This window comes from Branchiostoma floridae, chromosome 19 (genome assembly GCF_000003815.2).
Source record: "Branchiostoma floridae strain S238N-H82 chromosome 19, Bfl_VNyyK, whole genome shotgun sequence".
Classification (NCBI taxonomy): Eukaryota; Metazoa; Chordata; class Leptocardii; order Amphioxiformes; family Branchiostomatidae; genus Branchiostoma; species Branchiostoma floridae.
The window spans coordinates 1,751,853-1,765,753 of record NC_049997.1 but is presented as its reverse complement, the minus strand read 5'-3'; the positions used below and the strand labels follow the sequence as shown (position 1 = coordinate 1,765,753).

At 39.5% G+C, this 13,901-nt stretch overlaps 1 protein-coding gene across 5 annotated transcripts in view; it reads left to right on the top strand.

The window, feature by feature from the left end:
- Positions 1-13,901, top strand: part of LOC118406716 (sodium channel protein type 2 subunit alpha-like) — a 71,264-nt gene that overhangs the window by 10,818 nt on the left and 46,545 nt on the right. The window contains exon 1 of one of the 5 annotated variants that reach the window (XM_035806995.1): positions 12,734-12,887. The exons of 3 other annotated variants lie outside the window; for them this stretch is intronic. The gene's annotated coding sequence lies outside the window, so the exon portion shown is untranslated. Of the gene's footprint in view, positions 1-12,733; positions 12,888-13,901 lie in introns of those variants that run through there. One more of the 5 variants, XM_035806991.1, reaches the window with a different exon arrangement.

Sequence of the window (13,901 nt, the reverse complement as noted above, 5' to 3'; positions counted from 1 at the left end):
GCTATTGCACCATCATTTTGAAAGGAATAACTCGGGAAGGGGTTGACGGATCATCGTGATTTTTTATATTTGATATGTAGATAACTGCGGAAGTGCCTTCTATAAATGATGGCTATTAATGCAAACCATGGCCTAATTTGCACGATTAAGTTTGTTATGATATTCAGGATGCTACATATAGTCTAGACAGAGTACACATTGAAATGCAAATCAAACAAATTAGGACTAATTTGTATAATCAAAGAAGAACACCTCTAATAATTAGTGTTTTCTAGAATAAGACTTCAATATGTGTACGTATGTAACTTGTGGCAGTTGGAACAAACAATAGAATATATTTTTGTGTCAGTCCAAATGTTTCCATTTCATTCGAAGTGTTCTTACAGCATAGTGCTTGCTTGATGACCAACTCGTGTCGAGAAGGCGGCGTTGCCACATGTTACATTAGATATTCTGCACTGTTCGTTGCTACATGGCACTGCTGGCACTTCATCTCTCCAAGTGCTAGGATGCGCCTGAGACATCGCATATGGAAGGCATTTTGTCGACGTTTTTATCGTACATATCTATTCCACGTCACCCTTCCGTACAGTAGGACGGTATACTTGTATTTTATTTTTGTGTGCAACAAAAAAATCTCTGGGTCAGTCGGGCCTGGTGTGTTGGAACCAGGGTAGGCAAAACTGCCCACCGTTTTAAAAAGTAGAGTGTCCATGCTGATAGCAGGAGGTGAGCTTACTCCTTGTGCACAGATACAGTTTTCCCCAGGCCCACGGTGAGTCCAAACAGCTTAGATGCAGGCCGAAGCAATCGTTCGTCTCTGAAGAACGGCCAAAGTGTGGCCGTCACTGTTCTTACTTTAGGAACGAAGTCAAACGAAGTTAAACAACCTCCCGTCGGATCTTGAGTTAGATGAACTCCGTCTGTTTATGTGTCGAAAGTGTACAACAGTATGGAGAAGATACCAAAGAGTATCGATGTCAACACACACGTACACGTCCGAGCGGGATTAAACGTTACCGTACATTTATGTCCCCATGATTTATAGTGTGTTGCAATGCTGGCATCACGCATGTCCAGGGGAACACATTCGCCCCAACAGAGACATAGTGATCCATATAAGGGCTGAAGCAGGCCTGTTTTTTCGGCTTGATAGTTTCCGGTGGAAAAGTTGTCACTATCTTGTGCTTTCTCACAAGAGAAAGTCACTATCTTTGCTTCTTCAACAGTTTGCAATTCATCAAATTCCTCTATACTGAGAATTCGAAGGTCTTTCATACTGTTGAAAATAGTGTCAGAGAATCATACAAATAGTCAAGTTGTCATATTTAGGTCATAAGTAGTGCGAAAATGACAGATAATCCCTTAGTGTTAATGGTAGGGATTGGATTTCTTTTCCTTAGCTTTTACACTTACAATGTATGCAATTATCTCCAGAAGAATGGAGATATTGTTTTGGATGTGTCTGTCTGTGTGTTTGTGCGTGTCTGTGTGTTTGTGTTTCCGGATTTAGTCAGCATATTTCAAGAACCTTTCGATGTACGATGTTATGTGGTACGTATGTTGGGAAGGCGAAGGGCAAGGTCGATTTTGGGCCCCCTAGTAATGACTTTGGTGCTGCAGAACGTCCATCTATTGTATCGTTTGACCTGGACATGCTGTAGTCTTGATTTTTTTTTTGTGATAGGTAGCTTGTGATGTAAGGAAGAACTGATTATGCCCCCCCCCCCCTCCCTGCTCTGGAACTGCAGGGGCGGTTTTGTAAAAATCTTCCAAGGAGCATAACGGAACATAAGAACGACGGATATTCATGATATTTAGTATGCAAGTGTCTTTGGCAGACATGTACATAATGAAGTGCAAATTAATCAAGTTGGCACTTAATTTGTATACCTAATATGGAAAATCTATATTCATGGTATTTTCCATTAAAGGACTCAAATACTTGTAACATAATGTGGTTTGTGGCAGGTGCAAGGTTAGCCATTATGCTTCAAAGTACACGTAGTAAACGATTGGATTGTCAACGTTGTGACCTATGTGAGTTAGTTAAAGGTCATTTACACAATCAGCATATTTCACGAGATATAAGGCATCCGAACTCTTGTTTTGTTTGAGATGACCGTTATAAATGAAATAGATTATCCAAATTACAGTATTATTCGCATAATTCCTTGACAAAATGATGAAACAAATTCACAATAGCGCTCAACGTTTCATGGACATATGAAGTCTCCAAACTCTTGTTTTACATGGTCAGCCTTCACATTCTGGAAATATATTCAAAGAAATTCTAATACTAGAAGAACAACGGGAATACAGTCATAAAACTAACTCGAACTTATCCTGCCTAGTTCAGATATAAACGTAAATGAGTTCAAATGTAAACATGAATGATTTTTTGAAACGTCTGTATAAAAAATAAAGTATCCAGAAGTAAAGATTGATTCTTCTTCAATATGAATGATTTGTATGTACAGCATTTGGAGATACTAGTAGGGGGCAGCTCTACTAGTTTACACAGTTAAATGATTTGTTTCCGAATTAGATATTAGTTATTATCTCTTCCCTGGTTTGTTATTTGGCAGCAAAAGTTGTTGTATTTAAGTCCATATCTCTAGTCTCTGACACCCATTAATCTGTGAGAATTGATCACGCAAAGTTGAAATATATCAATTCTTTTGTTAACCTTGGTGTCAATTTGAATGCTAGAGTCGGCCATGTTGATTTGAAAATTGAATGTATGAATAAAATTTTTCTAACAATTTTCGGCCGTTTCCAAAAAACGTTTTGAACCATACTGTAAATCGTACAAAGCAGCTGTGAAATGAGCACATGTATGCTGTAGATTGAAAAAAGGATCGGAAAACAGATAACTAATGTCATAGAATGAGAAAGAATACGAATACAAAAATGAAAAATATATTGTTGGCAGGGGTAGGTACCAGTACAGAAAATTCAAGTACAGGTCCGGTTCAGGTCCAGAGGATCAGGTCTAGGTCCGGGCCTGAACCTTGATCTTATTGCCTGTTACAACTTGTGAATTGGCATTACTCAAAACAATGGCCAATTTTGCTACAAAGTTATCTGTTTGGTGGAGTATCCGACTCCCACTAGCCTTTCAAGTTAAATTCTATGTCATCAAGTCTGCCGCAGTCTGTACCTTTGACTGTAGAAAATTGGTACAAATACTATATGGTACTATCACCTCTACTCGACTTCGCTCTTGTTGCTCTGTGGCGGAAGGTAACCTCCGGCGACAGAGTATTAGTTTTGTCAATGTAACGCGCGTTCGCATCTGTATCTGTATGTTCCCGTTGTCGCATTCGTATGTAGATTGGCAAGTGCACTGAACATGGTTGGACGATGATGCACTTTTTTTCGTGGTAGCTGTTTTCATAATTAATGTAACAATTTCAGAAATAACCCCTATAAAAAGTACGTTTTTCGTTATTTTTGTCCAGGTGTGCGTTATCTAGGCCTTGCAGCAGTATCCATACTGTCAAGTAGATGTTGCTGGATTCGCGTGTTTTGTGCACGTCGTGTTGTCAGCTGTTCACTGCTGTCACTGTTGCGACTGATGGTGTGGGTCTTAGATATGCATTGTGAAGCTGTGTAGCTACTTTCATTTGGTGTCGTTCTTTTGAGAGGCTGATTTTGCTGATGATGCATACAGGATCGTGTTTACATCTGGCAGTAATAGGTACGTTAGCTTTTAAGTAAGCTTTTGGTATAAGTCAATTTGATGTGTTCTGTATGCGATATGAACACCATGCCACACTCCACAGAAAACAACACAACCAACATAAACCATAATTACGTCCCAGAGTATGTTACCCACGGTCACTTGTTTTTTGTCCCGGTAAGCCCCAAAACGCCTGCCAATATAGTGCGTGAAACACGTTCCATTGATTTTTGTCAGGTGTCAGTTTGGGGTGAACATTCCAAATAATGAGTGCTTAAGAAGTTATATTTTCATAATGATGCTTCTATCCTAATCGGTCAATCTCGGTGTCATTTGCTTCTTAATTAGATAGTTCTCTGCTTGATAACATTATGCCTTATACTTCCTCCATTCCAACCTGTGTGGTTCATTTCGCTGTGATGGGATTGGATGCTGCCTGGCACCACGTGCTTACCTGGTATAATTTGTGTTTTCTGAAATTAGCGGGTAAGCTATTGTCTCCCAGCCTCACTGACAATAGCTTCATAAAAACTCATATTTGCAACATACGTCTTTTGATAAAGAGAAGGCACTGATTCCATATACATTGTGCTAACAAGACACTTCTTTGCATACTTTAATGAGCAAAGACAGCATAAGGCATAGAGTTGGTGTGTTACGCCGAAGGGCGGTTATACTGGCTATGTAGATACAGATACAGAAAAGATAGAGATTCTATATTTGTGACATATGTCAGTTGTGTAGAAGTGAGCATTTTTAAAAGTCATATACTATGCAAATTAGATGATTTCCATATTCATTAATAACTTTGTATAAATGAGACAAAATTACTTTGGGTAGATGTGTGGTCTTGGAAGTCTCTCTAACCTTTTGTAATACGGGGAAATTTGATGCACGCTGGGATGTCATATATAGAACTAGAGTTCAGCGACCTCATACCTCCATTAATATTTAGAGCTTTTGTAAATTTTATGCAATTGATTAACATTACCATGATTTATGCATGGTGTTGTTCATCATCGACTGACGTACACATGTCACAATATTAAAATTCCCATCATTAATCATAAAGAGGTTTTGCAATTTTTACATAAATTATGCAAATAAGTTCCTTATTACCATATTTGGTATCTGCTTAAATTCAACCTATCATGATTTACATGTGTTACATTTATTGAAGTTGTTATTGAAAACAACGGAATGATACAATTTCCTCATTAATTATTCAAATGAAGTCCTCATTTGCATAAAATATGTATAATTATGAACATCTTTGCCTAAGGTACCCGCATGCCTAATATGATGCCAATCCGCCAATCCTTTCTGCAGTTATCCACTTGGAGTGTCTTGACAAAAATGCCCCTGCAGTTCCAAAATTACATGTTAGGGGGCTGAAACTTGCTCCACTTTGTCATGACGCTAAAAGCTGTCTACCACCAAAATATCCAGACCATATATCGTCCGGGACAAGAGATACATAGAAAAAACTGCTATGATAGAATATTCTCATTAATTATGCAAATGTGCTCCTATTTTGCATAATTAGTATCTTATCTTGTACAGCGTTGTCTAAGGTACCTACATACCACAAATCATGAAAATCCGCTGTTCCCTTCTTGAGTTATCCTCTTCAGAAGTTTTTGACAAAAATGCCCCTGCTATCCCAAAACTAGACGCTAGGGGGTCCAAACTTATGTCGCTTCTTCTTGAGCACAAGAGCTATCTAACACTCAAATATTATGACCATAGTATGTTCAGAACACCTAGATAGCAAAACCAGAAGTTGCGCTGCAGTACCAAGGGGAGTCGCTAGGGGGCCCAAAATCTAATCATTTCCAGGTTTCATCACACACTACCAACACACCAAGTATGAAACCAATCCACCCAGCCGTTCTTGAGTTATTTTGTTTACACACACACACACACACACACACAGACACACAAACGCAGGGTAAACTAGAGTTCCACGAACACATACCTTTGCCAAATAAACCAGGTTTGTTATGTAGAATGATGTCTGTAGACAAATGCGTTATTCATTTCATTTTCTTCATAATTATATGCTTGGAGTTGGTTTATAAAATTTCGGCATTGATTATGCAAATTAGATCCCAAGTTACAATTAATTGATATCAAATTGTATCAAGCATAACTTAAGCTATCAGCATACCAAAAATCATGATGATCCTTTGATCCATTCTTGACTTATTCTCTTTCAAAGTCTTTAAATACACCTCTTACTCTCTTCCCTCTTTCTCAGTTACATATGGGACAACTTTGATGAAAGTACTATAATGGAATGCAGTGGATTTATAAACTTTTCCTCATCAATTATGCAAATTAGCTGTTAATTTGCATAATAAGTATCACATTATATAAGTCTTCATTTAGGCTATCTACATGCCAAAAATCATGACGATCCGTCAACACGTTCACATTTTCTCATTAATTATGCAAATGAGATCATCATTTGCATGATAAATATGTATTGACATTTCTCTCTTTCTCAGCTACATATGTGACAAGTTTTAAAGTCCTATCATGGAACGTAGTGAATTTATAAAATATCCTCATTAATTATGCAAATTAGCTGTTGATTTGCATAATTGGTATCTCATGTTTGTCTTCACTTACGCTACCTACATACCAAAAAACATGATGATCCGTCAACATCTTCATATTTTCTCATTAATTATGCAAATGAGGCCATCATTTGCATAATTGATATCTATCGACATTTCTCTCCTTCCCAACTACATATGTGACAAGTTTGAAAGTCCTATCATGGAATGCAGTGGATTTATAAATTTTCCTCATTAATTATGCAAATTAGCTGTTGATTTGCATAATTAGTATACCATTATGTAAGTCATCACTCATTCTATCTACATACCAAAAATCATGACGATCCGTCAACACGTTGTAGAGTTATTCTCGTCCAAAGTTTGAAAGGAAACCGGCGCCTGCAGTTCCAAAAAAGCCGCTAGGGGGCCCAAACTCACAGCACTTACTCTCTGCCTCGAGGGCTATCTACCACTCAAAAATCATGATCACAACATGTCCAGAACAGCAGATATCAAAAATTGAGGTTCTGCTGCAGTACCTTAGCAAGCCGCTAGGGGGCCCATTATCGAACTTGACCTTCGTTTTCCCGACCCCTACCCACCTACCAAATATTATCGGGATTCATCCAAGACTTCTTGAGTTATGCTGTTAACACACAGACACACACACACACACACACACCACCAAACCGAAAACATAACCTTAGCCATTCTGGCAAAGGCAGTTTGGCCTGATCAGAAAAATGTGGCAGGGTAAAGGGCCGTTGAACTGGAATATCGTTTGCATGTTGTGTCAAGGGCCGTTGAACTGGAATATCGTTTGCATGTTGTGTCGCTGTGTAAAGCCGAGTACGCCCACACGCCTTCCTAGGGTCTCATTGATGTAACGTTAATACTCCGAGCGGGAACCGACAAAAAAAAAAACGACTGCATGGACGCGTGTTTTTAGCGGTGAGAAAATCCCTTTAACTAGCCGAACTGATCCCAAAGGTTAGATTGGTGAAAGTTTGTTTGTAACGGAAGAAATTAGCAGGTTAAGTTTTTCAGCCACGCGTTAGGTCGGAGGTACACAGTCCTGGGTTCTGAGTCGTACGGTTGCACACTAACAGCGAAAAAGCGCCTTTTGCGGGGATTGACTAATTCTTATCATATAGTTTTGGGTGTGTCTTCTGTCTGTACTGTCTGTCTGTCTGTCTGTCTGTGTGTTTGTTTGTTTGTGTTTCCGGATATTTGTGGTCAGCATAACTCAAGAATCTTTGAATTGATTGCCATGATATTTGGAATGTGGGTAGGTGTTGGAAAGACAAAGTTCAAGTTTAATTTTGGGCCCCCTGGTATTTGACCTTGGTACTGCAGCAGAATGTCCAGTTTTGGCATCTTTTGACCTGGATGTGCTATAGTCTTGATTTTTTGGTGGTAGATAGCTGATGATGTAAGGAATATGTCGTGTATGTTTGGGTACCCTAGCAGGTTGCTCTGGAACTGCAGCGGCGTTTTTCTCAAAATCTTCTTAGGAGGATAACTGGACAAGGGAACGACAAATTTAGATGATATTTGGTATGTAGGTAGCTTTGACAGAGATGTACATAATCAAGCAAATTATGCAACCTGACACTTAATTTGCATAATTAATGAGGGAAAGCTATATTTGTAGTGTTCGCCATTGTAGGACTCGAATACCTGTCATATATGTAATTTGTGACTGGTGGAACATTAAGAGATATCAATCATTCAAATATATCCCTAATTTGCATAATTAATGTTAAGTGCTATAATTCTTCTAAATGGTTAATGATTGCACAATCAACATTGTGACCAGTGTAAGGCCATGTTGATTTGATTATATGGATGACATCCTCCGGGAACTCCAAAACTGATGCGAGCGAGCGAATAAAAAAAAAGTTTGGCCAAAAAAAAAGTTGCCTTCAGTATGAAATCAAAGTGGCCAGGAAGGTTGAACATAGGACTACACACACATAGTATGGTATACCATGATCCTCTGGACCTGAATTTGGTTGGGGGAGGTACTGGTACCTCCCCCAACCAACAATAGATTTTTTTCTTTCCGTCCTTTCACATCTTATTCTTTGACTTTAGATTCATTTTGGCATTCTATATATGGCATTAGTTATCTGTTTCTGATACTTTTTCAATCTACGGAATATTTGTGCTCATTTTACAGCTGCTTTGCACAATTTATTGTGTGGTCGAAAACTTTTTTTTTTTTGGAAATGGCCGAAAATTGGTGCGAGCGCGGATGTCATCCATATAATCAAATCAACGTGGCCTAAGTTATCAAAATGTGTACATAACCAAACACAGTTTATGTTAACATGTGGAAATCATTTACATAATCAGACTATTTCATGGAGATATGAGGTCTCCGAACTCTTGTTGGATTGTATGGATTCTGGTCATCGGCATTTTTTCCTATGATATAGAGTAAATGAGTTCAACACAGAATGAATAAAATGCTGACATTTCATGTAGCTTCATTATGAACGCGACCTCGTAAAACATTATACGTCGATTTTCTAATTGCCATGCTATCACTGGTTGAACTGCTAATTATGATGGAAAGTCTTTTGTTTGCCTTATTGACCTCGTTTTAGATCTATCATGGCCGCCGCGTGAGAGAGGTGTATGAGACCTTAGCCCCGCAATATTGATGTGTGCATGCTGGGAATATGGCACCTACCACAAGTAGTTGGAGTGTTGCTAATTGCCCTCGCCAAGGAAGTTATGTTATCTTAGTCCCGCAGGGCAGATATGTTATACTTCAAATGCACATCCTAGGGGTGACGCAACAATTACTATTTTCCCTTCCCAAGTACTGCATGTAATCCAATAGGAGAGTTGAGGAAACAAATATTTCTTGAAAGAATCAAAAGTTTAAGTCATACAAACTTACCCTCAAATAACAGCCTACTATGTTCAGCCTCGGCAGATTCATTTGCAAGAATTTTCATATGGCCAGTCTTTGGATAGACCCCCCTAATCAGAGCCCTTGGATTGGCCCGTTTGGCCCGATTGGCCCGTTTGGCTCAATGATGCCACTATTTCAGGGGGGTGCGAAAACCCACAGGGAGGAGGGTCATTTTTATTCAGCAAGCTAAGGGATTTTCCTACCCCAGCAACTCAAAAAAATGCCCAGATTTCACATAGAAACCCACCAAGAAAGGCTTTTCAATGGTTTAAGGCATTGTTTTCTTTTCTCATTATGGGCTCTAGGCGCATGCGCAGGCACTAGTTGTTGCGTCACCCCTTTTAAAATGGAGGTATGAGGTTTCCGAATTGTTGTTTTTAACCAAATTTGTTCAGAAGAATTAATCATCATACATTAAAAATCATACATTAGAACCCAGGAAGAAGTTACTTTGCTGTTCACGGTCAAATAGTTTGGACGTAAATGCAAGATATTTCTGCATTCTAGACATGATGTAAGTCCACTTGGATGAAAAGCTACTTACAACATGTCTATAGAACAAGAATTTATACCGTTAAGGAGATTGATTCGTTAGACCCACTCAAAGTGATGACATCCGTACCAAGTGTAATGTAGACTGGTTACCTACCTGCAACTGCAATGCTCGTGACCTACTGAATAATCAATACACAAAACAGCACTTTACTTTCTGGCGATTCATTTTCTTTGATTCCTTCATTAACTTCAATTTTCAAATATCATGCGTCACTAGTTACACCGATATTGTTTGGATTATGTGTACCAAAGGTAATATCTGCTCCAAATTCATGTGATCTGCTCCGTTTATGTTCTGTATCTGTATCTATATAGCCAGTATAACCGCCGTTCGGCGTAACACACCAGCTTCGCAGGCACGCGGCGCGGCAGCAGCTGGTTATATTACACCGAACGACTCGTTACCCCTAACGTTTGCACATCTATCTGCAAGCGTTCTTTAAAACTACCGAGAGAAGATGCCCCTACTGTACTTGGTGATAACAAGTTCCACTCTACGATAGTTCTGGGAAAGTACGAATTTTTGAACACATCAATCCTGGGTTGGTAACTCTGGTATTTGAAGGCATGACTGTTTCTTGTTCTTTTTTGAGCTGGTATTAGGTACTTATCCGTTGGTACGTCCACCAGTTTATTGGTTATGTTATAGACATCTCCTGAGATCTTGGTAACTTTCGCTTTGGTTACGTTTTCGGTAGCATTTGTATTGTGTTCAGCAGTATAACTCATAGATTGTCATGAAATTCAGTATGTGGTTTGGTCTTATTTATCAAATCAATGATTAGATTTGGGTCTTCCTGGTGTTTTTTGTAGATACTACAGTAGGACTTCCCTTTTTGATTTCTAGTTTTGGGGATAAGCGATGGTCATGATGTTTAAGGCGTAGGCAGGTCTTGTGACGAAAGTAGAGATGGGCTGTCTAGCAGTTTCTTCAGAACTAGAGGGCATCTTTATTTCAAACTTTAAGACAGGATTAGTAAAGATGAGATCAATGAATTTTTGACCTGCAGGTAAATTTGATGACCAATGTACTAGTATATCATTTATGCAAATTAGGACTCACATTATTAATGACAACAATTTGTATTCAATTGCGTTAGATGACAGGAATTTCATAATCATTACGACTGTAACTTGGTTTAAGAAGAAAATTAGTGAATATTAATGATACAAATTATAAGATAATTTGCACAATAAACACAGAGGCCGGTTTTTAGGTATTTTTATCGGTTGGGTATCGAGTTACTGGAGGCCAACTTTGGCTTTCCGTAGAAGGTGTGAGGCAACCTGAGAAAACAGGGCCTGTCAGCTCGGATTTACCGTGACCTGACTGGAATGACCCCAGGTGACCCCAAATGGAACACGACTTCGGCTGTATATTACGTCAGATTGAACATGGTAGAAATTATTCTAAATTTAGGGGAATATGGGCCAACAGCCGGCACGCCACATGCAGTCCGGAATGATCAACGGTCCCTATCAGCGCGTTATATTATAACTATCATAACGTTATCAATTTAATGATCATATTTGTTACAAGGTAAATTAGCAAAATGGTGGTGCCGTACTGAGCTATATTTTCACACGTTGCGGTACCAATATAACTCTCCAGTTTGTCAAAGAATGCCTTCAGAAAAAAATAGATACAAGAAGACGGTCTGATTTGGTAAATGTTATGGTACAATGGTGCTGGTTTGGCGTCGGCTCTGTGGGACGGGCGTTGATGCCAGCGCTCTTAAAGCGTTTCGTCTTGGACGCCTCTGAGTTGTTTTTCGTCACATTGATATGCAATTTTAACAGTTAAGTGATCATGTGATGTTATGTTTTTTAATGGTAGTTTATGTTAGTTTAGATTTTGCATTTTTTATAAAGAGTTGATTTTTTTGCGTATAAAACGTTTGTTATGTGATCATCACGTAATTATATTGTCCTACGAAGGTATCAGTAAGACTATTTGTTCCAGCATCCTTGACGTTAGGGTTGTCAAAATAACGATAATGTGATTTTGCTAGGACTAGACCAAAATCGATGGATGTTGTAACCAACTGGTGTAGATCACATGAAAGATCAGATAGGCAGGATTTCCTGTCAGACTGGATCAGGCGACAAATGTTACAGACAAGGGCCAGCTGGCTCGCCCCAGTGTTTGGTACCCAACCTCTCCTTGGATCACGACGCTATGGAAGGAGTTATTGGGCTTAGGTGAAATATCTAGAAATTTGTTACAATGTGTTGTGATACAGCGGTGATGTATTTATACTGACATTGCACAATACCTTCATCCCTTAAACACCGATGATGTAATAGAAGTTTGAAACTTGGTACAGACAATCAATCGATCGTATCGTTTTCGCTGGGTTCTTTTCTCTTTGTGTGTGTTGTGTAATACGCCATTCAACAATGCAATAGTTACATACTTCTATGTTTTTGTTTGTGTCAATGACTGTCTAACCACACTCGGAATACACCGCGTCATTCGGCTCCGTGGTTTACAATGGACGTCATCAATGTTTCTCCTTCTTAAGTCTACATCCTTCCAGACGGCACTTGAATTTGTGACCATCCCCTCCTCTTGAATTTGGGATCAATTGTCTACCGTTGATTCAGTTTAACTCTCACTTAAGCTTCTACAGGTTACAAAAAAAGTTAACAGTTCCGCTACATGACAAGGTTTCGGTCTCTGCATAAACGCTGCTATCTCCAGTCTTTTCCACCAACTCATGTTTTCAGTAATACCATGTAGTATTGGTCAAGCATCTTGGTTTAGTTACATTTAAACTCGAATAGTGACGTAGTCAAAGGGGCATTTATGTAGGATGAGGCAATGTGGTTTAGTGACCGTGGTGCGTGATTTGATCAGCAAATCATTCGAGGTCCGCCTTCCTGGTGGCGAACATGAGCCGGCATGGTCAAAGGGCAGGCTATTTTCAAAGTGACTGAGATGAGGCGAGTCTGGAGGCTTTCGGTCCCAATGCAAGCAATTTTGACCGTCTGATAATATTACATCAGTGTGACAAAGAAGGTCTATTTTCAGCAGGTCGTGGTTTGGTGCAGCCCAGCATTCTGGTTGCCAGGGACCCGTGTGACCTTAGCCAGCATTCCTCTTCCTATTGGTAGGCCAGGCAGTGCAGCAGACAAGGCTGTAACTTGGACATGGGTAAGTTGTTTATGTTCATGGCGTTCCATCAAGTGGCCATTTCCTAATTAGTAGGGACATTCTTCGCACTGCAGGGTTGGAATCAGTCGAAGCGTTGATTGTACTGTGTACAAAAACGTGGTTTGGCATATTACTGATGGGATATATTGTTTTTCCTTATTTTTGTGAATATAACATCGACTCACGCTATCAGTTAGAACGGGGAGGGAGACTTTATCGCTGTCTGTCACAGTAACAGGTCGATAGGTCCTGGATACGATCAGCCCCAAAGGGGGACCATATGGCACTGTCTGGTTATATGTATTCGTATCACTGACTTTCTCAAGTAAGTGGGTTGGACTGCCGACTGGTTTTGTCCACCATTTTGGGAATACGTCTGCCTTCGAGAAATTTCCTGACCCCCACCCTTCGCGCGGCCATATTGCATTTAGCTAATTATCTGTACCCCATTGCTTCTCCATTGTGATATATCATTGATAGTGATAGTGTATTGATCGTAATATTTGGCTGACAGGTTTACATATGAATTGAAACATTTTTGCTCATATGTCAGACATAAACGAACACTGCTCATCCATATTTTCCCAGTATCCGCGCATAGAGTTCGTGACTTTGGGGCACTTGTTCAATCGGCACCTGCCGCCGCCAATTCAGCTGTCCAAGCATTAAACATTGGGGAGGGGGGCTTCTGTCTGAGATTTCGAATACCGACCATATCTTTCTCCAAGCAAATACATACCATACGAATGACGTGATCAGGGTAGGTCGCAGGATCGTTCTCGGGTTATTATAACGAGACTTTGCGTGATGGCATGTGCACCATTGGACAAAATAAGCATTCAGAGTGTAGCAGAACCATTGTACATAACGACATAATGAAACATCTGAATTACCCTTTAACGTTAGTCTTTGCTCTCAATGAATCACACATGATCCAGAGTAGATAACTTACGTCAGTCAATGACTAAACACCAAAACATGTCTCATTGCAGTTCATCATCATATCTTGTAGCT